The sequence below is a fragment of the Ciconia boyciana genome, chromosome 4, assembly GCF_034638445.1.
Source record: "Ciconia boyciana chromosome 4, ASM3463844v1, whole genome shotgun sequence".
In the NCBI taxonomy this organism is placed as follows: Eukaryota; Metazoa; Chordata; class Aves; order Ciconiiformes; family Ciconiidae; genus Ciconia; species Ciconia boyciana.
In genome coordinates this window covers 2,474,357-2,501,578 of record NC_132937.1, presented here as the reverse complement: position 1 = coordinate 2,501,578, position 27,222 = coordinate 2,474,357, and positions in this window count along the sequence as shown.

Sequence of the window (27,222 nt, the reverse complement as noted above, 5' to 3'; positions counted from 1 at the left end):
ATGAAACCAAGCAAAGTGCAGCAGTGATGGAACCAGAACTGGCTTCAGCATGCAACAATCCAACACCACACACCATCTCTCCTGCCCTGAAAGACTGTTATGAGAGATGGAGCCCAAAGTCATGGACTAAATGAACTCAACGGACATTTTAGAGTGATGACCCAATGACTAAAGGAATGATATCTGTGTGTATATATATCAAAAGACAGGAAAAGTGGTGGTGTTTTCTTGGAGTGTATTGGAAAAGGTAGGACCTGGGCATGACGTAGATGGTGTAGAATAAGGGGTGGATGCTGTCCTGGTTTCAGCTGGGATAGGGTTAATTTTCTTCCTAGCAGCTGATATAGTGCTGCGTTTTGGATTTAGGGTGAGAATAATGTTGATAACCCACTGGTGTTTTCAGGGTGGGCTCACACTGAGGGTGAGTGAGCAGCTGTGTGGTGCTTAGTTGCCGACTGAAGCTAAAATACGACAAGGGGGAAAGGCTGGAGCAAGGAAGATGTACCCTTGGTGGAAGAGGATCAGGTTAAGGAATACTTAAGCAAACCGGACATACATAAGTCCATTGGCCTTGATGGGGTGTACCCACAAGTGCTGAGGGATCTGGCTGATGCCACTCTTGATAATCTTTGATTCATCAAGGCCATAGGGTGAAGTGCCCGAAGACTAGAGGAAAACAATTGTCACCCTCATCTTCAAGATAGGCAAGAAGGAGGACCCAGGGAAGTACAGGCCAGTCAGCCTCACTGTCATCCCTGGGAAGGTGATGGAGCAGCTAATCCTGGGAACCATTTCCAGGCACACAAAGGACAAGAAAATCATCAGCAGTAGTCAGCATGGATTCACCAAGGGGAAGTCATGCTTGACCAAGTTGATAAACTTCTACAATGAAATGACTGGCCTGGTAGACGAGGGTGAATATTGTCTACCTTGACTTCAGTAAGGCCATTGACACTATCTCCCATAAGATCCTCATAGAGAAGCTGTTGATGTATGGAGCTGGATGAGCAGACAGTGAGGTGGATTGAAAACTGGCTGAATGGCTGAGCCCAGAGGGTGGCGAACAGTAGCAGAAAATCTAGATGGAGGCCAATAACTAGCAGTGTACCCCAGGGTCAATACTGGGTCCAGTCCTGTTCAACGTCTTCATTAACGATCTGGATGATGGGGCAGAGTGTACCCTCAGCAAGTATGCAGATGACACAAAGCTGGGAGGAGTGACTGATATACCAGAGGGTGGTGCTGCCATTCAGAGAGACAGGCTGTAGAAATGGACTGACAGGAACCTCATGCAGTTCAACAAGGGGAAGTGCCAAGTCCTGCACCTGGGGAGGAACAGCCCCATACACCAATATATGTCGGGGGCCAGCCAGCTGGAAAGCAGCTTTGCAGAAAAGGACCTGGGCGTCCTGGTGGACAACAAGTTGAACATGAGCTGTCAATGTGCCCTTGCTGCAAAGAAGGCTAAAGTTATCCTGGGACGAGTGTTGCCAGCAGGTCAAGGGAGGTGATCCTTCCCCTCTACTCAGCACTGGTGATGCCACGCCTGGAGTCCTGTGTCCAGTTCTAGGCTCCCCAGTACAGGAGAGACATGGAGATATTGGAGAGTGTCCAATGAAGGGCCACAAAGATGATTAAGGGTCTGGAGCATCTCTCCTATGAGGAAAGGCTGAGAGAGCTGGGACTGTTTAGCCTAGAGAAGAGAAGGCTCAGAGGGGATTTAATCAATGTATATAAATACCTGAAGGGAGGGTGCAAAGAAGATGGAGCCAGGCTCTTTTCAGTGGTGCCCAGTGACAGGACAACAGGCAATGGGCAATATCTGAAACACGGGAGGTTCCGTCTGAACATCAGGAAACACTTTTCCCCTGTGAGGGTAACTGAGCCCTGGAACAGGTTGCCCAGGGAGGTTGTGGAGTCTCCCTCCTTGGAGACATTGAAAAGCCATCTGGACATGGTCCTGGGCAATTGGCTCTAGGTGACCCTGCTTGAGCAGGGGGATTGGATCAGGTGACCTCCAGAGGTCCCTTCCAATCTCTCTGTGATTCTGTGACTGTTCTCTGGGACCTTGATCCTGCAGATAACTGCCACCAGTTTTAGTGCTAGACTGAATGAAATGACTCTTCACAGAATTTACCCAACCCATTTTGTTCAAATTATTATCATCATCTAGCTTTTTGTTTTCCTTTACATAACATCATGAATACTATACCTCTAACTATAACAAACTTGCAAAACAGGGCTTTATGTTTTATGCTGAGGAAAATGATAATTATGAAAGTTGTCTGAACACAGAATTATAGAATAATCTTCAATTGTATTGAAAAAATCATAATCTTTTGCAGTAGTTTGAGAAATATCTTACCAGTATGTGTATTTATTTGTGTGATAGCTGAACAATGCTGTTGCTGTGGCTTGCACTGGAAAGGAAAGGGGCCCTTCTGGATGCTGCAGCCTGCTGAAAGGTGGAATGAACAGCAGCAGGCAAACTAAAACAAAGATTTGTGTGAGCTAAGGGAAGATTTATGGGAGGAGGCAACACAACCCTTTCCTGTGATGTTTGTGCTTTATCCAGTAACACATTTTCTTGGATAACAACAACAATGGAGAAAGAAAGTGAAATGAGACAAAGAATCTGAGAAGCTGGTACGTGTTAGAAAAGGTGGCTTCAGTACCTGCTGCAAAATTGCTCTGAGCAGAGTCTCCTTGCATAGTTCAAACTACAGCTGAAGAAATTGGCAGGGTTTTTTTGTGTTGTGTTGTGCTGATGTTGAGGAAGGAAAGTAATCAGTCATATGTGCCTTCATTGAGGTTTGCTATCAGAAAAAAATACTTGTATTTTCAAGTTTGCTGTCCATAGTGGTGGGAAAATCCATATCTTGTTCTGCATAGTTATTCAGATACTTAGGTGTAGTGAAAACAAGAAAAAAAACCTCATATGAGTTTTGTTATTTTGAAATCCTTGCTCTGAATGTGAGCAATGTTGTGGCTTTGGTGATGATGAAATTTTAAACTGCTTTTGGGTGGATTTAAAAATGAAGTGTTGCCATTTGCTATAGCTCACCTCTCAACTTCGGAGAAAGAAGCATGCTGTGACAGTGAATATTTTGATCTCCTAGGACTTTCTTCAAATTTTAGAAAATAACAGTGATCTCTTTGGATCTTTAAATCACAGTCTGGTTAAAATGAAATGAGCATGGAGTTGGATTTAATTTCTGATCTTTGTCGAGCCAATCTCAGCATTTTAGCCTTTTCTCTGTAGTTGAGACATATGAAGAAAAGTGTCTCTGCACTGGCACTCTGTGCCACTTCAGTCATCAGGGTCTCACAGATCATAGCAGAATAATATTTAGAGTAGAGTTTCAGTGTAGTTTTCCACATTTGCTTCTTTCATTTCCTTCATGATATCTACAAGCCTGACTTGTTTTTCTCTATGAACTTGCTTCAGCACCATCCATCTCACTCTGCAAAGAAAAAGCATCTTTAAACTGAGTTTCTAATATCCATATATAGTGTCTGGGCATTTGTCAGTCTTGACAGTTTTAGTGCATGCTTTTAGTGCATGCTTCCTCAGCAATAGGTGTCTGCAGATATTATTTGTAGATTCTTCAGCATTTATTTCCTTCCCTAATTGCTTTCCTGGATTTTCTCATTATTATTAATCAATAATACCACTGATTATGATAGTTGGCAAAAAATAGGTTAGATATTTAGCTTCATAGGCCGACATAGGCTTATTCTACTGGGGACAGGGAGTGTCCTCACTGTGAATCCAGCAAAAAAAATGGTTAATTCATCCTCTACATTTTAAGTTTGCAGGATAGCACTTTTACTGTGAGCTGAACTGAAATGTATTTCAAAACAGCATTCACTTATACCTCTCTTCAGCAAGCATTGATTTTTCCTTCAACACTCAGTTCCTTTTTCCCTGCTATTGCCACCTGTCTTTTGACTTCTCCTGTCAGGGTTTGTTGGCAGAATACAAGGATTGACCTTGCATTTATACTTTTAGTTTTGCATTTAATTGAAAGCATAAGATGTTTGTAGTGAGAACCTAAAAATTAAACAGCTGTGGCTTGGCAGCCCTAGAAATGTTGTTCATTGGCTTTTTTAACTCGCTGAGCAATGCAGAAAACATCTTTGTTGAAAAATTTTAGTAGGCATGGAGTGTTGGGTTGATGGTTGGACTAGATGATCTTAGAGGTCTTTTCCAACCTTAATGATGCTATGACTCTATGTAACATGGTTTATGTGACTGTGTTACAACATTTGGAGGAAAGTGCTAATACTATGGATGGTTTAAATTACTTTGCATAACTGGCATCACAACCTCTTTTTAACATTCAAGAAAGATTAGGCAGTGAGGTAGGTTGACCTTGGCTGGCCACCAGGTGCCCACCAAGATGCTCTATCACTCCCCCTCCTCAACAGGACAGGGGGAGAAAATACAACAAAAAGCTTGTGGGTTGGGATAAGGACAGGGAGATCACTTACTAATTACCATCATGGGCAAAACAGGGAAATTAATTTAATTTATTGCCAATTAATAACAGCAGAATAATGAGAAATAAGAAGAAATCTAAAACCACCTTCCCCCCACCCCTCCCTTCTTCCCAGGCTCAACTTCACTCTCAACTCTTCTACCTCCTCCCCTTGAGCAGCGCAGGGGTATGGGGAATGGGGGTTGTGGCTCTTCCGCTGCTCCAGCGTGGGGTCCCTCCCACACGAGACGGTCCTTCACAAAATGCTCCAGCATTGGTCCTTTCTACGGAGTGCAGTCCTTCAGGAACAGACTGCTCCAGTGTGGGTCCCCCACAGGGTCACAAGTCCTGCCAGAAAACCTGCTCCAGCATGGGCTCCTTTCCATGGGGCCGCAGATCCTGCCAGGAGCCTGATCCAGCGCAGGCTCTCCACGTGCTGCAGCTTCCTTCAGGGCACATCCACTTGCTCTGGCGTGGGGTCCTCCACGGGCTGCAGGTGGATATCTGCTCCACCATTAACCTCCATGGGCTGCAGAGGGACGACCTGCGTCACCATGGTCTTCTCCACAGGCTGCAGGGGAATGTGTCCTTCTTCCCTGACCTTGGTGTCTGCATAGTTGTCTTTCACATATTCTCAATCCTCTCTACCACCTTCTGTTGTGCAGCATTTTTTACCCTTTGCTAAATATGTTATCACAGAGACACTACCAATGTTGCTGATTGGCTCAGCTTTGGCCAGCAGCAGGTCTGTCTTGGAGCTGGCTGAAACTAGCTCTGTCTGACATGGGGGACAACTCCTTGTGTCTTCTCACAGAGGCCACCCCTGCAGCCCCTCCTGCTACCAAAACCTTGCCACGTAAACCCAATACAGGCAGAGAAATAAAGCAAGCAAGAGAGAGGAAAACATAAGCAAGCTATGGTTAAGGCAATCAAAAGCTCAAAATAATTGTAATATTAAATAAATCTTACATGATTTTATAAACCCTAATTTATTGTCTATGTGCAAGTGACATTTTACATCTTGGTTTAATACCAAGCACTTCAAAGTATTTTTGTAGAAGAATAATCGATAACCCTCTTGCACAGTATAATTGGAATTCTGCATGTTAGAATGTTAGGTTTCTGAAAGATTTTTGTAAATGTTAATAGCTGTCTTTTAAAATGGTATAAGTGTGAAATGATATGAAAAGCGAAGGTTTAAATATCACAATCTCTATAATTTTCATGTTGTAAAAACTAAATAAGTTTTTTTGAATGAAAAACCTAAAGGCCTGCTCCAGGTTTGAAGATATAAGCTAGTTCATTATTAGTTTTTTGAACTTAGATATGACAGACACATTTTGTAAAACTGTGAGTTTTAGGCTAAAATGTATAGTTGAACATTTAACTAGCTGACATTGTTATTACTGCAGATTCTTCCTATTTACTGGCACCCGTGATCTGAGTACAAATAATTCATGGCAATAAAAGGACTTACCTGCCAAGCCTTCCAGAGTCTCATGAGAAGTTTTCTTCTCTTATGGATCCACTGGCACTCTCACTAAAAACCTACTTACACTTTGTCTTGGTTGAGCATTATCATTTTCATCTACTCACAGGGGGCTGTGCTACATGTGTAAGAAGACTTAGGTTATTTTCTTGAGGGGGCTTTGTTCCTAACTGTAATGGAAAGCAACAGTCTTTTAAGCTATAGTGTGGAGAGTTTTTCTATTCACTTAGGTGAAGAATGGAGCCATGAATTACTGAGATTTGAAAGAGTAGGTTTTCATAGCCTAACCTTCTAAATTCTCTCTTAAAACAGTAAATAGCACAGTGAAGGGGAAATTCAAATTGTAATTGCTCAGCAATGGTAATTCCTGACCAAGGAATGATCTGGCATGGAGGGCAAGAAGGCCCAACTGCAGAAGGTGTTAAACTGGCTGGAAACAGGAATGCCAGAGACAGCAGGACTCCCTGCAAGGGAGTGAATTTTGCTGATGAGATAAGAAATGACACAGCATTGTCTTGTAACAATCGTGGACTGTGAGTGCTCAGGGGCTACTTTTGCTCAGCAGAGCTGGCACTGGGGTATGAACCAAACACCAGGCTGAGGCACCTGATGCAGACACTTACAGGACTGGTGCTGGTGCAAGCATATATGAGGAATCGGCTCATTACATACCTTTGTAGACTCCTTATAGAACCGCTTATGGCAGTAGGACTCTGCCCAACGCATTGCACATTAAATGTCTTTATATTTAAGCACAAACATGTGTTTAATTCACCTCAAGGGGTGAGAAGAGAGGTTGCCAGTGAAGACTGAGGCAAAGAAGTTGTTGAATACCTCAGCCTTCTCCTCGTCTGTTGTTACCAGTTTGCCAGTCGTGTTCATCAGAGGGGGTACGCTTTCTTTGACCTTCCTTTTCTAGCTGACATACCTGTAGAAGCCCTTATTATTATTCTTTGCATCCCTTGCTAAGTTCAGCTCCAGCCACGCCTTGGCATTCCTGACCCCATCCCTACACAACCAGGCAGCGTCCCTATACTCTTCCCAGGATACCTGTCCCTGCTTCCACTGCCTGTGCATTTCCTTCTTGCCTTTTAGCTTGACCAGCAGGTCTTGACTCATCCATGCTGGTCTCTTGCCTTCCTTTCCTGATTTCTTACACCTGGGGATCGAGAGCTCTTGCGCTCTATGGAAAGAGTCCTTAAAGATCTGCCAGCTCTGTTCTGCTCCTTTGTCCCTGAGGACAGTTTCCCAGGGGGTCCTACTGACTAACTCCTTGAATATCTGGAATTTTGCTTTCCTAAAATTCAGGGTCTTGACTTTACTCTTCACCTGACCCATATCCCTCAGGACTGTGAACTCCATCACTGCAGCCCAGGCTGCCTCCAATTTTGACGTCACCGATTAGCTCACTTGCGTTGGTGACCAACAGGTCCAGTATCGCATCCCATCTGGTAGGGGTCTCTATTTACCTGGCTTAGGAAGTTATCCTCCATGCACTCCAGGAGTTTCCTGGATTGCCTATAACTCGCTGTGCTACTTTTCGAGCAGATGTCAGGGTGGTTGAAGTCCCACAGCAGGACGAGAGCCTGCGAGCACGATGCCTCCTGTAGCTGGAATAAGAAGGCTTTGTCAATGGGCTCCCCTTGATCGGGCAGCCTGTAGTAAACACCAACCACAAGGTTCCCTTTGTTGCCTCGGTCTCTAATTCTTACCCATAAGCTTTCAACCTGCTCGTGGCTATTCTTCAGGGACAGCTCTTCACAATCTATCCATTTCTTGGCATAGAGGACAACCCCTCAGCCCCTCCTTCCCCACCTGTCCCTTCTGAACAGCCTGTAGCCATCAATAGCTGCGGTCCAGTCATGGGATTCGGTTATTTGGGAAGACAAACGCCATAACTCCGAACATCCCCCGTTCCTCCTCCTTCCCCACAGCTTTTATTGCTGAGCATGATGTCATATGGTATGGAATATCCCTTTTGTTAGTTGAGGCCAGCTGTCCTGGCTGTGTCCCCTCCCAACTTCTTGTGCACCCCCAGCCTACTCGCTGGTGTGGCAGCGTGAGAAGCAGAAAAGGCCTTGACACTGTGCAAGCACTGTTCAGCAATAGCTAAAACATTGGTGTGTTATCAGTCAACACTGTTTTGGTCACAAATCCAGAACATAGCCCCATACAAGCTGCTATGAAGAAAATTAACTCTATCCCAGGCAAAACCAGTACAATCTCCACCCCTTATTCCATTTAAGTCATGCTCAGGTCCCACACTATCCCTCATTAGCCACCTTCCCCCTTCCTATCCTTTGATATATATATACAGATATAATTTCCTTGGTCTGTGGACCACCCCTGTAAAATGTCCATAAAATACCCATAAAGTGTCCATTGAGTTCGTTTATTCCCTGACTTCAGTTCTTTCTGTTATGGTAGTCACTCAGGGCCGGAGAGGTGATATGTTGCGTGGATTGCACACTGAAGCCAGCTCAGGTTGTGTCACCGCTGCACTTGCACTGCTTCTTGTAAGGCTCGTCCTCCATTGGTTCAGGTGGTTGCTGCTATAGTGCTTCCTATAACATGCAACTCAAATCATGGGTTACAATGGTTTAAAGGTATATCCGTTACAATCTCCACCCCTGGTCCCTTTGGACCAAAACTAGTACAGGCAAGAACAAGTTATTTTGGGAAATGTGTTTGGAGATGGTTGAGCTCTTTCAGCTCTATTCTACACTATGCTAAGAGAGTTCCCTGGAACATGTCATACCTGTAAGTGTATGTGGAAGGAGAGTGTCTGCTCCTTTAAAGGTATCTGTTCGAGGACCTTTTTGATGCAAGAATGGATAATAAGAAAAGGAGGAAGCCATAAACCATAACATAGAGACGCAAACCTGACAGACAAATGATAAGGGAGGCAGTGACAAGAACCAAACCTGGTCTGTCACTCTAATTGATAAGGGTATGTGGGAGTGTGAGAATGTTTATTCCAGCAACGTTATCTGATCAAGGACCTCATAAATTGGGATGACAATAAATAAACATACAGAGACACAGACCAGACAAAACATGGAGACAATGAAAAGAATAAAATTAGTCTCTCTGATGGACTATCAAGAAACTACAGGCACCACTTCCAGGAAGACCAACCTGGACTTTACAACTGATGATAAGATTGTAAACTAGGGAAGATCTGGGACGCTGGACTGGGAGAGGTGTGGGAATCAATCGAACTATACAAATCAATGAAGGAACCTGCAGGGGGAAGGCAAACTGGGGAGGAACAAAGAGCAGTAGACAGAAAGGGGTATAAAAGGGGCACGTCACATGTAAAATTGGGCCAGTCAGTATGCTTGTCTGACTGAGCCCTGTGCCTGATCACTGCATTCTGTTCTATCTTCTTATTAAATCTTTTCTTAACTATGTCTCTGTGTAATCTCACTATCTGTTCCGTGTGTATGTGTGCTGCAAGGACTAAGTGCCAGCTACTGGGGGGACCAGCGTGATTGGATTTGTTGCCAGCAGCTGGAGTCAGACTGAGGGTGTAGGTGCCCCTTGGCTGTGGTGTCAGCAACTGGAGCGAGTGGGAGTCTCAGTGCCAGCTACTGGAGAGGATGGGGGTCTCAGCTGCCAGTCACTGGAGTGGGAACGGTGTGCCCTGAAAACCAGCTATTGGGAGGAACTGGCATGAGTGAGGTGAGTGAGGGCCTGAGCTCCGGCAGCTGGAGCAGGACTGCAGGTCACAGCCTGTGTGCCTGGTGCCAGCTGCTGGGGGGGTGCCAAGTGTCTGTATCTTCACCAAAGCAGGTGTGCATGGAGATGTGCATGTGTATTCACTAGCAAACTTTGAGCTGGACTAGCCGGCAAGTAGGAGGCCCTGGATCAGGGCACGGATATCGGACAGGTGGAGGGTCTGTGCTGGTATCTGGGGGGACTTGCAAGTGTGGAGTTCCAGTGGGACAAGTGTGTGAGCGTGTTCGTGTTTGCTAGTAAGCATCAAGCTGGACTAACCAGCAAGTAGGGGACCCGTGAAGGGTACCAGACAGACAGAGGCAGCCATGCTGGTACTCAGGGGATCTGCAAATATGCATGTGTTTGTTAATCTAGAGAGTGTCATGTGTATGCTTTCACTAGTGACCTTCTATCTCTACTAGCCGAAAAGGAGGAAGAGGACTTGGCTGTCTATACTTACGCTTTATGTGAGTCCTATATGTAGGTGCTGTTGAAGGCAGCACCTTGTCCGTGGCAGTCTGTGTAACCAGCTGTTTCTGTGTCCTGTGTGTGTCTGTGCATGTCCATGCATGTCTGTGTGTGTGTGTGTGTGTCTGGGATACATGCTCAGCTTTACTACTGGTTGAACCTACAAACAGGAAAGCAGCAGATGCATCCCTCAGTCTGGGCAGAGACCCTGGGTCCCTGGGTGCACCATCTTGGGCTCCAGCAGCCAGACAGGAGAAAGTCCCGGGCCTGAAGCTGCAGGAGGTGATGGCCGCTCTTAACATCCCTTAACAATACCTACTGAAAAAGTAGTGTGTGGTCATATTATTAGATTGTATCGTAATACGTAACCACAGGGAAACCTTATTTATAGCATTTTTTCTTTAGCATTTCAGTGGTTTACTTGCAATCTTAATGTTCTAGTAATATTACAAAATGTGCAGCTATATGATGAAAGATGTACTTCTTGACACTGAAGAAATAATCACTTCCATAAACTTTACAGAGTTCAGTAGCTAGACTGACCTTCAAGTTAGCTACTTTTAAGCATTTAATGATCAGCTAGAGTAAGGGTTGCACTTCAGAATATATAGGTTTTAAACATTATAAGCTTTGCTTTCAAAATACATCTCCAAATTCAAGGCAGAATTTAGTGGAAGCTGTCAAGTTTTAGCATTTAACATGTTAGCTTGAAAGAAACATCAATACCCTTCCAACTCTGAGGAGAGTACAAGTCCAAATTTAAGTCTGCCTGTTCGGGCCCTGACCTGTTCAGGCCTGTTCAGGATGATTTGCTCTTCATGGTAGCAGAGCTACGGGAGGAGGTAGAAAGGTTAAGGAGCATCAGGGAGGCTGAGAAAGAGATAGACTGGTGGTGCCATGCTCTGCCCCCCCTGAGACAGGAACAGGAGCAGCAGCAGCCACCAGTAAGAACCCATGATCAAGGGGATCCTGTATCCCTCCCGCACCAGGCTGAAGGCAGCAGCTCAAAGGAGGAGAGTGAATGGAGGCAAGTCCACGCTCGTGGCGGCAGGCAAAGGCCCTCCCTGCCCACCTCACCTCCCCAGGTGCCTCTGTACAACAGGTATGAGGCCCTGGAGGTGGAAGGTCAGTCAATGGAGGATGGGAACGACAGTCCATCTACACCAGAGGTGTTGCCTAGGTCAGAAGAACGTACCTCTTGTATCAACACCACCTCCACAAGGAAGAGAAGACAGGTTATAGTTGTGGGTGACTCCCTTCTGAGGGGAACCGAGGGTCCGATATGCCGGACGGACTCTCCTCTTAAGGAAGTCTGCTGCCTCCCTGGGGCCCGGGTGAAGGATATCACGAGGATACTCCCTAGCCTGGTACGGCCCTCGGACTATTATCCCCTACTGCTCTTCCATGTGGGGGGCGATGAAGCTGCAACACGAAGTCCTAGGGTAATCAAAAGAGACTTCAGGGCCTTGGGACAGCTAGTAAGGGACTCTGGAGCCCAGGTTATTTTCTCCTCTCTCCTTCCAGTTGTGGGCAGTGACACTAGAAGGAACAGAGACACCCAATCTATTAACTCATGGCTCTGTGGCTGGTGTCATCGCCACAGATTTGTTTTTTTTGACAACGGGATGGCCTACACAGCACCAGGCTTGCTGGCGTCTGATGGGATTCATCTTTCTCAAAGGGGAAAGAGAATCTTTGCTCAGGGGCTTGCGGGGCTCATCGACAGAGCTTTAAACTAGACTTGAAGGGGGAGGGGGATAATATCAGGCTTGCCCGAGGGAAGCTGAGGGACGACGTGCCACGGTTAGAGGGAGCGGGTGCCAGCGAGGGCACTCAGCCTGTGTCTCTGAGATGTGCGGGGTACACTGGGGCACAGCTGAAGTCAAACAGAGTTGAGCTAGGGGATACTGAGGCAATAGGAGCCAAGAGGGAAATGCCAGTGAAACACCTCAAAGCACACAAGGGGTGTTCTTCTATGAAGGAAACACGGACGACAGCCCAGCTGAAGTGCCTCTACACCAATGCACGCAGCATGGGCAACAAGCAGGGAGAGTTGGAAGCCATTGTACATCAGGAAAACTATGATATGGTTGCCATCACAGAAACATGGTGGGATGACTCGCACAAGTGGAGTGCAGCAATGGATGGCTATAAACTCTTCAGGAGGGATAGGCGAGGCAGGAGAGGTGGTGGGGTAGCCCTGTATGTTAGGGAGTATCTGGATAGTTTAGAGCTTGATGATGGTGACGATAGGGTGGAGTGTCTATGGGTAAGAATCAGGGGGAAGGCCAACAAGGCAGATATTGTGGTGGGAGTCTGTTACAGACCACCCAACCAGGATGAGGAGGCAGATGAAATATTCTATAAGCAGCTGGGAGAAGCCTCACGATCGCTAGCCCTTGTTCTTGTGGGGGACTTCAACCTACTGGATGTCTGCTGGAAATACAACACAGCAGAGAGGAAACAGTCTAGGAGGTTCCTGGAGTGTGTGGCAGAGAACTTCCTGACACAGCTGGTGAGTGAGGCAACTAGGGAAGGTGCCCCGCTGGACCACTTGTTCACGAAGAGAGAAGGACTTGTGAGCGATGTGATGGTTGGAGGCTGTCTAGGGCATAGTGATCATGAAACGATAGAGTTTTTGATACTTGGAGAAGCGGCGAGGGGGGTCAACAGAACTGCCACCTTAGACTTCCGGAGGGCAGACTTCGGCCTGTTTAGGAGCCTGGTTGACAGAGTCCCCTGGGAGGCAGCCCTAAAGGGCAAAGGAGTCCAGGAAGGCTGGACATTCTTTGAGGAGGAAGTCCTAAAGGCTCAAGAGCAGGCTGTCCCCAGGTGCCGAAAGACGAGCCGGCGGGGAAGAAGACTGGCCTGGCTGAATAGAGAGCTTTGGCTAGAACTCAGGAAAAAGAGGAGAGTCTATGACCTCTGGAAGAAGGGGCAGGCAACTCAGGAGGACTACAAAGGTGTAGTAAGGCTGTGCAGGGAGAAAATTAGAAGGGCCAAAGCTGAGCTAGAGCTCAATCTGGCTGCTGCTGTAAAAGACAACAAAAAATACTTCTTCAAATACATTAGCAGCAAAAGGAGAGCTCAGGAGAATCTCCAGCCCTTGGTAGACAGGGGAGGGAACACAGTGACCAAGGATGAGGACAAGGCTGAGGTACTTAATGCCTTCTTTGCCTCAGTCTTTAATAGCAGGGCCAATTGTTCTCTGGGTACCCAGCCCCCTGAGTTGGAAGATAGGGATGGGGACCAGAATGGAGCTCCCATAATCCAGGGGGAAATGGTCAGTGACCTGCTGCACCACTTAGACACTCACAAGTCTATGGGGCCTGATGAGATCCACCCGAGAGTACTGAAGGAACTGTCAGATGTGCTCACCAAGCCCCTTTCCATCATTTACCAGCAGTCCTGGCTAACCGGGGAGGTCCCAGTTGACTGGAGATTAGCTAATGTGACGCCCATCTTCAAGAAGGGCCGGAAGGAGGACCCGGGGAACTATAGGCCTGTCAGCCTGACCTCGGTACCAGGAAAGCTGATGAAGCGGATCATCCTGAGTGCCATCACACGGCATGTAGAGGATATCCAAGGGATCAAGCCCAGCCAGCATGGGTTCAGGAAAGGCAGGTCCTGCTTGACCAACCTGATCTCCTTCTACAACAAGGTGACCCGCCTAATGGATGAGGGGAAGGCTGTGGATGTTGTCTATCTAGACTTCAGTAAAGCCTTTGACACAGTTTCCCACAGCATTCTCCTGGAGAAACTGGCTGCTCATGGCTTGGACGGGTGTACTCTTCGCTGGGTTAAGAACTGGCTGGATGGCTGGGCCCAAAGAGTGGTGGTGAATGGAGTTTACTCCAGTTGGCAGCCGGTCACAAGTGGTGTTCCCCAGGGCTCTGTGTTGGGGCCAGTCCTGTTTAATATCTTTATCAATGATCTGGACGAAGGGATCGAGTGCACCATCAGTAAGTTTGCAGATGACACCAAGTTGTGTGGGAGTGTTGATCTGCTTGAGGGGAGGAAGGCTCTACAGAGGGACCTGGACAGGCTGGATCGATGGGTCGAGGTCAATTGTATGGGGTTCAACAAGGCTAAGTGCAAGGTCCTGCACTTGGGCCACAACAACCCCATGCAACGCTACAGGCTTGGGGAAGAGCGGCTGGAAAGCTGCCTGGCAGAAAAGGACCTGGGGGTGTTGGTTGACAGCCGGCTGCATATGAGCCAGCAGTGTGCCCAGGTGGCCAAGAAAGCCAATGGCATCCAGGCTTGTATCAGAAATAGCGTGGCCAGCAGGACTAGGGAAGTGATCGTGCCCCTGTACTCAGCACTGGTGAGGCCGCACCTCGAATACTGTGTTCGGTTTTGGGCCCCTCACTACAAGAGAGACATTGAGGTGCTGGAGCGTGTCCAGAGAAGGGCAATGAAGCTGGTGAAGGGTCTAGAGCAGAAGTCTTATGAGGAGCGGCTGAGGGAACTGGGGTGGTTTAGCTTGGAGAAAAGGAGGCTGAGGGGAGACCTTATTGCTCTCTACAACTACCTGAAAAGAGGTTGTAGCGAGGTGGGGGCCGGTCTCTTCTCCCAGGTAACAAGTGATAGGACAAGAGGAAATGGCCTCAAGTTGCGCCAGGGGAGGTTTAGACTGGATATTAGGAAATTTTACTTCACTGAAAGGGTTGTCAAGCATTGGAACAGGCTGCCCAGGGAAGTGGTTGAGTCACCATCCCTGGAAGTATTTAAAAGACGTTTGGATGAGGTGCTTAGGGACATGGTATAGTGGTGGTCTTGGTAGTGTTAGGTTTACGGTTGGACTCGATGATCTTAAAGGTCTTTTCCAACCTATACGATTCTGTGATTCTGTGATTCTGTGACTAGTTTCAGCTCAATGCTATTGACTGAATCAAATGCTCTCTACAGAAATTTCTCATGAACATAGGCGTGGGTGAAATTTGTGAGTGAAACTAAAAAACAAGACTATTAAAGCTGGTCTGGATTTCATCATGAAAATTTCTCAGCTTTTTCTAGAAATGACAGAAAAGGAAAAATGAATGCCCCATCAGAAGTCCTGGGAAGCAGGAAAGGAAGACATCAAAGCCTCAGGCATGAAAAACACATGAGAAAATGGCATAGCATAAAATGCAAAAATAATGTTTACCATAATTTTGAAATGCCTGAGCACAATAGGGAGATAGTGAGTGAAATTCTATGGCCTGAGTTATATGAAAGGTCAGAATAGATGAGCTACGATCCCTTTGAGCATTAAAAATATACCATTGTTAATTTTTTTTGGCAGCGGTTGAGAATACTTTGAGGCATTAAGAATACACAGGCTAATCCTTGGTGGCAGAGTGATAAGGTTAGAGCTTGCACAGGGCCACTGAGGGCTATGGATGAGGTCAGCCTTCGGTATCCAAGCCAGGTTGCAGAGCAAATCAATATGAGCAAACCACAAGGGCCCTGGATTCCTCTTTGGAACTGACATCTTAATCTACAGATGCACTAGTGCACTTCTGAAGGGTTTTTAGGCTGTGTCTGACTGATGTGCAAGGACATAGAGGCAAGGGATGTGGAGGCAATGAGCCTTCTCTCTTCTTTCTCTGGTCAAAGATACAACAGAAGCATTGCTCCTCTCCAAAACCCAGCAGATTAAATCTACCTTGATGCAGCGAGTCTTCACATTGCCCTTCAGGGCTAGTGTATACCTTACGCACCCCAGCCTTGTGGTTTTCATTGGCTTGAAGTCTCTAATGAGACTCATGAGAATGTCAAACTGTATTTGGCATACTACTGGTTTAAACTGTTTTAAAACAAGTGTGACAATAAAAATAGTTGGTGGACATATTGTGAAACTTTGATTATAGTTTCTATAAAGTATACTACTTTTCCATTTTAAGTTGTAGTTATCCATATTAGCAGTTTATACAACATGATAAAATAAAGTAATAGGTAAAACATTTAGTACTGCTAAAGGAAAATATAATCTAATAGAAGAAATATACATTGTTCTCTTAATACTCTTTTAACAATGTTTAAAAATATCTCAATGGAATCACTTTTCAAACAGGACTCCTGATTTGAAATGATTTTTCATAGTAACCAAATTCAGAATCATACCATGGTATTACAGGGAAAGAAATATTCACCGGCAGGGAAAAAGATAAGTTTTTCTCCTCCCTGGGAAACTATGTGTACCAGCCATTCTCTCCTAAGTGAGTAGTCAAGGAAACTACTAGAAATCCTGCTATAAACCTCTGACCTAGAAAAGATTTGTAGTACCCCAGATCTCATCCATTTTTCTAAGTACATCAACAAATCTATTTTAGGAGACTCTTCCCCCAAACTTGTCCCTATATAAAATACATTTGTTACAGACTTAGTAAGCCAATCATAGTTTCTCACAAAATATTTCTCCCTTCTCAGTCAACAAGTAATTATATTCTTAATTCCTGAATATATGAATGTACCCAAAACCAAGGGGGTTTTTATTGGAAGCGAGAAAATGAAAATATTTTTAAATGTCTTCTTTGAATTACTTTGGCCTGAACAACAGCTGCTAACACTTTGCCATTAGAATGATGCATTCAAGTACTGTGATAATGAGTTATATATTGTCCTGGTTTCGGCTGGGATAGAGTTAATTTTCTTCCTAGTAGCTGGTATAGTACTGTGTTTTGGATTTAGGATGAGAATAATGTTGATTGATAACACACTGATGGTTTAGTCGTTGCTAAGTAATGCTTACACTAGTCAAGGACTTTTCAGCTTCCCATGCCCTGCCAGGTGCACAAGAAGCTGGGAGGGGACACAGCCAGGACAGCTGACCCAAACTGGCCAAAGGGATATTCCATACCATATGACATCATGCTCAGTATATAAACTGGGGGGAGTTGGCTGGGGGGCAGCGATCGCTGCTCAGTGACTGGCTGGGCATCGGTCGGCGGGTGGTGAGTGGTTGTATCACTTGGGTTTTTTTCTGGGTTCTCTCGCTCTCTTGTTGGTTTCCTTTTCATTACATTTTTTTAATTATTATTATATTTTTTCCAATTATTAAACTGTTCTTATCTCAACCCACGAGTTTTCTTACTTTTGCCCTTCCAATTCTCTCCCCCATCCTACCGGGGGGGGGAGGGTGAGCAAGCGGCTGTGTGGTGCTTAGTTGCTGACTGAAGCTAAACCACAACACATATAAAAAAAAAAAAAAAAAGAAAAGCAAAAGAAAAAAGCCTTTTCCTGAGAAAAGTGAAAGCACCTACCTCTCACATTAGGACATAAAGGATTACCACCTGTGCAGCATGCACATCGCATGACAAATATGAATATTCTAATAACTGCTCCCAGTCAAAAATCTGCAGGAGATTCAGTGAATGAAATTTCTTCACATAAAACTGTCAAACAATTCTAAATAGCAAACAAGGAAGAATCTAATTTGGAAAAAATTTGTGAATAAAGTCAGAGTCTAAACACACCAAATAAACTATCTTGAAAGTTATCTGTTTGGGAGTGTATTTTGAACCTTGACTACATTATCCATGGTTAAACATTCAGACATTTAACATTCAGTGTTGAATGGCAGCTTTATACAAAGGGATCTTGTTTAGAAAAGATTTTTACTTACACACTCACTAAAATGGAATAAGAAATTCAGGTTTCCTTCACCTTGATTGTAATCTCACCCTGTTTACTTCTTCCTTTTCCTATTTCCTAGTGCATCAAGAGATGGCTGAGGTGGGATGTTCCCACCCCATGTACACATTTTGCAAGCTTGAACTCTGAGTCCACTCCAAAAGCATTTTTCTAACTAGTGCAAAGAATTCTCAGCTATCTAACTTCTTTAAAAAACCTTGAAGAAAAGAGAAACCTTCAGGACATTCTTTGGCAAAGTTTATAAACACCAGTAAAGCTGTAAATATGCTTAGGCAAGATTTTTGCCTTGTTTAGAATTACCATGAGCTCAATTTTTTTTTTTTCTTCACAATTACTATTGTTATTATTCAAATACTTCAACAGTAGTTTACATATAGTTTTACTTCTTTTGCTAGGAATATTAGGGCTTATATTTTTTGAGACAAACTGTACCTACATCTATCTCCATCTCTTGCTTGCGCACAGATTTTTTTCCAACAGTTATATTCTGAATGAAGATTATTAACTCTGTTGTTCACATTTTATTAGAGAAATTTAAAGTTGAGATTTATCAGCTCTAGTCAATGTTTTGTTATGAGAGACAGCCTTCCAGGATATAGTTATAGCTCCGTAAAAGAACATAGCTGGCAAGAAGATCTTTGGCTATTTCAATCACTGTTTTAACCAGAAGCATTTCAAGTGCTTAAGAAATACTTAAGTCCAAGTCCTTCCTTAGTTAATGCTCTGTTTATTGCAAATATCACACACCACATTTGGTCGCCTGGCTGTCACCCAAGCATCCACACAGCCACTCGCTCACTCCCACCCACCACCAGTGGGACAGGGGAGAAAACAGGAAGAACAGGAGCAAGAAAGCTAATGGGTAGAAATAAAGACAGAGGAATCACTCACCAATTACTATTGCGAGCAAAACAGATTTGACTTGGGTAATTTAATTTGATTTAAAACATTTAATTACTGATTCAGGTATTGGGAAACAAAGACGACAAACATTTCAACACTTACAGAAAACACCTCTCTCCCCCCACTTTCCCAGCCTTAACTTCACTCCAGACACGTGTCCTCCCTCTTTGTTATTGCCACAGGTTACACTTAGTCCCTTCAGTGAGACAATGAGCAGCACAGGGGATTGGGGATAGTGTGTAGTGGTTTCTGCCACTCCCTATTTCTCAGTCTTTCCTACTGCTGCTCCTTCCTTCTTATTCATTTCCTATGATCCAATGTGGACTTATCTATGGGCCGCAGTCACTTCAGGGGTGTGCCTGCTCTGCTGTGGAGCACCCCCTACTCCTCTGACCTTGTAGTACCCTTGTTCCCTCTGTTGTTCCCTTGTTCCCTCCATTGTTCCCTTGTTCCCTCCATTGTTCCCTTATTCCCATGTTATCCCTGTTGTCCCTCCATTGTTTCCTCTGTTGTTCCCTTGTTCCTTTCTGTCCTGGTTTCGGCTGGGATAGAATTGATTTCCTTCCTAGTGGCTGGGGTAGTGCTGTGTTTTGGGTTTTAGTATGAGAATAATATTGATAACATGCTGATGTTTTGGCTGTTGCTAAACGGTATTTACACTGGTCAAGGACTTTTTTCAGCTCCCCATGCTCTGCCAGGTGCCCAAGAAGCTGGGAGGGGACACAGCCAGGATTGTTGATCCAAACTGACCAAAGGGCTATTCCATACCATATGACGTCATGCTCAGTATATAAAGCTGGGGAAGAAGAAGGAAGGTGGGGACATTCGGAGTGATGGCGTTTGTCTTGCCAAGCAACCATTATACATGAGGGAGCCCTGCTTTCCTGGAGGTGGCTGAACACCTGCCTGCCCATGGGAAGTAGCGAATGAATTCCTTGCTTCGCTTTGCTCGCGCGCGCGGCTTTTGCTTTCCCTATTAAACTGTCCTTATCTCAACCCACGAGTGTTCTCACTTTTACTCTTCCGATTCTCTTCCCCATCCCACCACGAGGGTAGGGGGGGGAGTGAGTGAGCGGCTGTGTGGTGCTTAGTTGCCATCTGGGGCTAAACCACGACAGTTCTTTTTGGCGCCCAACGTGGGGCACGAAGGGTTTGAGATAACAGCAGATTTGATTGGAATGTGCTAGATGATAGAATTTATAGCTGTTATTGCTGTTTAGCTATTAATCAGCAGGCTTCTGTGCTTGTCATAAGGCTTGCTTTCCTTACTGTATATTAGAGTCTAGGGCTCATTAGTGGCTGCTTTTTGCTTTCGCTGCTTGCCGTGCTGCTGTGCTGCTTATCACCTTATTCTGCTGTGCCTGGGAACATTTTGATAACAGCAATGGCCATGCGCCTGGGCTGGCAGATGGCCAGGACATGGCTGCTGTTTCTGTGCTCTGCTTTAATTGGTGATGTTTTGCCTGTGAAGTTTGTTATTAAAACAGTGATCTTGGATTTATTTTGGTATTATCTAAGTGCTGTACTGAAACCGTTATTGTATGTTGGGTATTACCTTATGGAGGAAATGCAGAATTGTACCTTCACTACTTTCTTCTACAATGCTTCCTCCTTCATTGCAATAACTTTTCAGTATCTTGAACATCCTTGGGTAGTTAACATACTTCTATTGGTATTGCTTGGGAATATTGTTTCAATCTTGTCCAAGATTAGTAAGCAATTTAAGAATATCATCCAGAGATCTGCCCCAAGGCCAGATAGTTATGAGTGTCAGGGTGTGTGGGATAGCATGGGCAAATGCCTAAGTTATTGGGCACCTCCAGTGTTTTGGAACTTCACCCCTGAACAAGTGCAGAATCCTGAAAAATTAGTAGAATATTTGGAAAAAGTATGTCGTCACCCTGCCAATTCTAGGGAGACACAAATCACTGCAATGTGCTGGGGCCTGGCCCATGCCTACCGAGCCCTGTTCAACACTATTCAGAACCCTCAAGGATCTGGTGACAAAGTGACAGGCACTGCGGCTGCTCCAACTACCCCTGCAACAGGCACTGCGGCTGTTCCGATTACCCCTGCGACAGGCACTGCAGCTGCAGCTGCTCCAGACAACTCTGTTACAAGCACAGCGGTTCAAACAGAGAACCAACCTGTGTCAGTATCAGTCGCCCCTATACATAAAAAGAAATCCTGGAAACGGAAGTCAGCTTGTTTAGAAAGGGAAGATGAAGGAGCAGGGCCATCACAGGGAGAGGAAGAGGAAGAGGAAGAACTCGTAAATGAGACGGAAACCACCCGATCCCTATCCCTGAGTGAGCTGCGAGATATGCGAAAAGATTTCAGCCGTCGTCCAGGGGAGCACATTGTCACCTGGCTGCTCCGATGCTGGGATAACAGGGCCAGTAGCCTGGAATTAGAGGGTAAGGAAGCCAAGCAGCTGGGATCCCTTTGTAGGGAAGGGGGCACTGACAAAGCAATTGGAAAAGGGGAACCAGCCCGCAGCCTCTGGAGGCGACTCCTGTCAGCTATAAAGGAAAGATATCCCTTCAAGGAAGATGATGTATACCGCACTGGGAAATGGACCACCATGGAGAGAGGTATCCAGTACCTGAGGGAATTAGCTGTGCTGGAAGTGATTTATGGTGATCTGGACGATGTGCGGTCACCCACAGATCCAGATGAGGTCCAGTGTACAAGACCTATGTGGCGGAAGTTGATACGGAACGCACCACCGTCGTGTGCCAACTCATTGGCAATACTGACCTGGAGAGACGGAGACGGTCCAACGGTGAATGAAGCTGCTAGTAACCTCCGGGAATATGAAGAAAGTATCTCTTCCTCCCTTGTCTCAGCTGTGGAGAAACTTTCCCGGAAGGTCCAACGGTTCAAAGAAGATATGTCCTACTCCCCACCTATACGGACCAGTGTCTCAACTATTAGGAGTCAGCGTTCCTCTGCTCAAGAGAGAGGATATAGAGGGTACACACACACCATGGGGCACCCTATGGTTTTACCTGCGTGACCACAGAGAGGACATGAGGAAGTGGGATGGAAAACCTACCTCAACCCTAGAGGCACGGGTACCTGAGTTGCAAGGAAAAACAATCACCAAAGGGGGTTCTTCCAGGAAAATTGCTGCTCCGGTTTCCAGTGGACAGTTCCCCAGACAGAGTAGAAGGGCTGATCTTACTCTTGATTATAATGAAGAAACTCCTGACTCATATATACAAGAAATGGGTAATGAATATTGTGACCAGGATTAGGGGGGCCCTGCTTCCAGCCAGGTGGAGGAAAGGGACAACCGGGTTTACTGGACTGTGTGGATTCGATGGCCTGGCACATCAGACCCACAGGAGTATAAAGCTCTTGTAGACACCGGTGCACAGTGTACCCTAATGCCATCAAGCTATATAGGAGCAGAACCCATCCGTATTTCTGGGGTGACAGGGGGATCCCAACAGCTAACTGTATTGGAGGCCGAAGTAAGCCTAACTGGGAACGAGTGGCAAAAGCACCCCATTGTGACTGGCCCTGAGGCTCCGTGCATCCTTGGCATAGACTACCTCAGGAGAGGGTACTTCAAGGACCCAAAAGGGTACCGGTGGGCTTTTGGTATAGCTGCCTTGGAGACGGAGGAAATTAAATAGTTGTCCACCTTGCCTGGTCTCTCAGAGGACCCTTCTGTTGTGGGGTTGCTGAGGGTCGAAGAACAACAGGTGCCAATTGCTACCACAACGGTGCATTGGAGGCAATATCGCACCAACCGAGACTCCCTGATTCCCATCCATGAGCTGATTCATCGACTGGAGAGCCAAGGAGTGATCAGTAAGACTCATTCACCTTTTAACAGTCCTATATGGCCAGTGAGAAAGTCTAATGGAGAGTGGAGACTAACAGTAGACTCTCGTGGCCTGAAGGAAGTCACGCCGCCGCTGAGTACTGCCGTGCCGGACATGCTGGAACTGTAATATGAACTGGAGTCAAAAGCAGCCAAATGGTATGCTACAATTGATATCGCTAATGCGTTCTTCTCAATCCCTTTGGCAGCAGAGTGCAGGCCACAGTTTGCTTTCACTTGGAGGGGCGTTCAGTACACTTGGAATCGACTGCCCCAGGGGTGGAAACACAGCCCTACCATTTGCCATGGACTGATTCAGACTGCACTGGAACAGGGTGAAGATCCAGGACATCTGCAATACATTGATGACATCATCGTATGGGGCAATACAGCAGAGGAAGTTTTTGAGAAAGGGAAGAAAATAGTCCAGATCCTCCTGAAAGCCGGCTTTGCCATAAAACAAAGTAAGGTCAAGGGACCTGCACAGGAGATCCAGTTTTTAGGAATAAAACGGCAAGATGGACGTCGTCAGATCCCAATGGATGTGATTAACAAAATAACAGCCATGTCTCCACCAACTAGCAAAAAGGAAACACAAGCTTTCTTAGGCGTTGTGGGTTTTTGGAGAATGCATATTCCAAATTACAGTCTGATCGTAAGCCCTCTCTATCAAGTGACCCGGAAGAAGAACAATTTCAAATGGGGCCCTGAGCAACGACAAGGCTTTGAACAAATTAAACAGGAGATAGTTCATGCAGTAGCCCTTGGGCCGGTCCGGGCAGGTCAAGATGTAAAAAGTGTGCTCTACACCGCAGCCGGGGAGAATGGCCCTACCTGGAGCCTCTGGCAGAAAGCACCAGGGGAGACTCGAGGTCGCCCCCTAGGGTTTTGGAGTCAGGGATACAGAGGATCTGAGGCCCGCTATACTCCAACTGAAAAAGAGATATTGGCAGCATATGAAGGGGTTCGAGCTGCTTCAGAAGTGGTTGGCACTGAAGCACAACTCCTCTTGGCACCCCGACTGCCAGTGTTGGGCTGGATGTTCAAAGGGAGGGTCCCCTCTACACATCATGCAACTGATGCTACGTGGAGTAAGTGGGTTGCACTGATCACACAACGGGCTCGGATAGGAAACCCCAATCGCCCAGGAATCTTGGAAGTAATTATGTACTGGCCAGAAGGCAAAGATTTCGGAATATCACCAGAGGAGGAGGTGATGCGTGCTGAGGAGGCCCCACTGTACAATAAACTACCAGAAAATGAGAAGCAATATGCACTGTTCACTGATGGGTCCTGTCGTATTGTGGGAAAAGATCGGAGATGGAAAGCTGCTGTATGGAGTCCTATACGACAAGTGGTAGAAACTGCTGAAGGAGAAGGTGAATCGAGCCAATTTGCAGAAGTAAAAGCCATTCAGCTGGCTTTAGACATTGCTGAACGAGAAAAGTGGGCAGTGCTTTATCTCTATACTGACTCATGGATGGTGGCAAATGCCCTGTGGGGGTGGTTACAGCAATGGAAGCAGAACAACTGGCAGCGCAGAGGCAAACCCATCGGGGCTGCCGCATTGTGGCAAGATATTGCTGCCCGGGTAGAGAACCTGGTTGTAAAAGTACGTCATGTAGATGCTCATGTTCCCAAGAGTTGGGCCACTGAAGAACACCAACACAACCAGCAGGTGGATCAGGCTGCTAAGATTGAAGTGGCTCAGGTGGATCTGGACTGGCAACATAAGGGTGAATTATTTATAGCTAGGTGGGCCCATGATACCTCAGGCCATCAAGGAAGAGATGCCACATATAGATGGGCTTGTGATCGAGGGGTGGACTTGACCATGGACACTATTGCACAGGTTATCCATGAATGTGAAACATCCCCTGCCATCAAGCAAGCCAAGCAGTTAAAGCCTCTGTGGTATGGAGGGCGATGGCTGAAATAGAAATATGGGGAGGCCTGGCAGATCGATTATATCACACTCCCACAAACCCGCCAAGGCAAGTGCCATGTGCTTAGAATGGTGGAAGCAACCACCGGATGGCTGGAAACATATCCTGTGCCCCATGCCACTGCCCGGAACACTATCCTGGGCCTTGAAAAGCAAGTCCTGTGGCGACATGGCACCCCAGAAAGAATTGAGTCAGACAACGGGACTCATTTCTGAAACAACCTCATAGACACGTGGGCCAAAGAGCATGGCATTGAGTGGGTATATCACATCTCCTATCATGCACCAGCCTCCGGGAAAATCAAACGATACAATGGACTGTTAAAGACTACACTGCGAGCACTGGGTGGTGGGACATTCAAACATTGGGATACACATTCAGCAAAGGCCACCTGGTTAGTCAACACTAGGGGAACTGCCAATCGAGCTGGCCCTGCCCAATCAAATCTCTTACGCACTGTGGAGGGGGATAAAGTCCCCATAGTACACATGAAAATATGCTGGGGAAGACAGTCTGGGTTACTCCTGCCTCAGGCAAAGGCAAGCCCATTTGTGGGATTGCTTTTGCTCGAGGACCTGGGTGCACTTGGTGGGTAATGCGAGAGGATGGGGAAGTCCGATGTCTACCTCAAGGGGATTTGATTTTGGGTGAGAATAGCCAATGAACTGATTGGTATGATGTTAATTGCTCTATAATTCTGTATGTCATCACTTTTATGCTTGCTATATGCCATATCAATGGTATTTCAGTAAGAGTTGCCCAGATTAATGAAGAATTAACTTTGATGAAAGCAAGCAAAGTGCGGCTGTGATGGAACCAGAACTGGCTTCAGCATGCAACAATCCAACACCACACACCATCTCTCCTCCCCTGAAAGACTGTTATGACAGATGTCGCTCAAAGTCATGGACTAAATGAACTCAGCAGACATTTTAGGGGGATGGCCCATAGACCAAGGGAATGATATCTGTGTGTATATATCACAAGACAGGAAAACCTTTGGTGATTAATTGGAATGTATTGGAAAGTAATGTACCTGGGCATGACGTAAAAATGTGTAGAATAAGGGGTGGATACTGTCCTGGTTTCGGCTGGGATAGGGTTAATTTTCTTCCTAGTAGCTGGTATAGTGCTGTGTTTTGGATTTAGGATGAGAATAATGTGATAACACACTGATGTTTTAGTTGTTGCTAAGCAATGTTTATACTAAGTCAAGGACTTTTCAGCTTCCCATGCTCTGCTAGTGAGGAGGTGCACAAGAAGCTGGGAGGGATCATAGCCAGGACAGCTGACCCAAACTGACCAAAGGGCTATTCCATATCATATGACTTCATGCTCAGTTTATAAACTGGGGCGTGTTGGCCAGGGGTAGCGATTGCTGCTCAGGGACTGGCTGGACATCGGTCAGCGGGTGTTGAGCAGTTGCATCACTTGTTTTTGGGTTTTTTTCTGGGTTTTGTTTTTCTCTCTCTCTCTCTTGTTGTTTTCCTTTTCATTACAATTTATTATTATTATTATTATTATTATTATTGTTATTGTTATTATTATTATTATTTTTTAAATCAGATTTTATTTCAATTATTAAACTGTTCTTATCTCAGCCCACGAGTTTTCTTACTTTTGCTCTTCCAATTCTCTCTCCCATCCCTCCGGAGCGGGGAGTGTGAGCGAGTGTCTGAGTGGTGCTTAATTGCCGGCTGTGTTTAAACCACGACATGCATGTACAGCTTGGCCTTCAGGCCTGTGTTGTGCTGCACAGGTCCCTTGGCTGCAGGATAACCTTAGCCAGCTCATTGTAACAGAGCAGCCTGCAGGCAGCTCCCAGTTGGTATGGGTGTTTATGTTTTCTGCGTGTCTTTGCCTTTATCTAAATGTGCAGCAAGAAGTTCTCATGAGAACATCGGTTTTGGCTGACTGTAAAAAATTTAGGGTTGTTTCCTTATAAGAAAATCCTATAATAGCTTGAAAGACCGAAAGGGCAGAATGTGTGCTATGGACGGGGTCTGCATGGTGTGCTGTACATGGGTCAGAGGCCCATTCGATTCTACACCACCTGGGGTTCCCAGCATCTAAAGGGACGTAAGATTATCTATGCTATTCTCTTCTTATAGTGTTAGCTCTAATAAATAGCATTGTGAATGGTACCTTAGAGTCTGAGTGCCTTTCTTACTGGGATCACACTGGACCAGCACCTCCTGGTCCAAAACATTGTTTTGTCCCTTGTTAATGTTTATTTGCCTTGTGATGGTATTCTTTCTGTGACATAACTAGGTGACTGAGGAACTAGGGGAGGATTTGAATTTAAGTCAATGTGAGCACTACGTCACCGAATATGCAGGTTTTTTTCAGAGGTGTGTTCGTGATCACTTAGTAGTAGTTGTTAAGTCACTGAAGTGGTTTGTATTGCAGTTCACTGGTGCATTTTAAGTACTAAATCAGGAATATTTTGCATGAACTCTCCAATTTAAGGGTGTCTCCAAGACAGATTGGAACGAGCTTTTACAGCAGCACACAGTTCAAACAACTGTAGCAATGGATCAACTGAAAGTGCATAAATCAAATTCCTGTTTATTTTTAGAACTGTAAATACACTTATAATTGTAAAAGTATAAACTGGGTCCGTCCCTGCAAGAATAAATTGAACATGCTCTTGCTAATAATACTCCTGCTTCCTGGAGAAGGATTTAAGTCTAGTGGGACAATAGGGAATGTGATGACACCTCAGAAATGGTAGCTTTAATT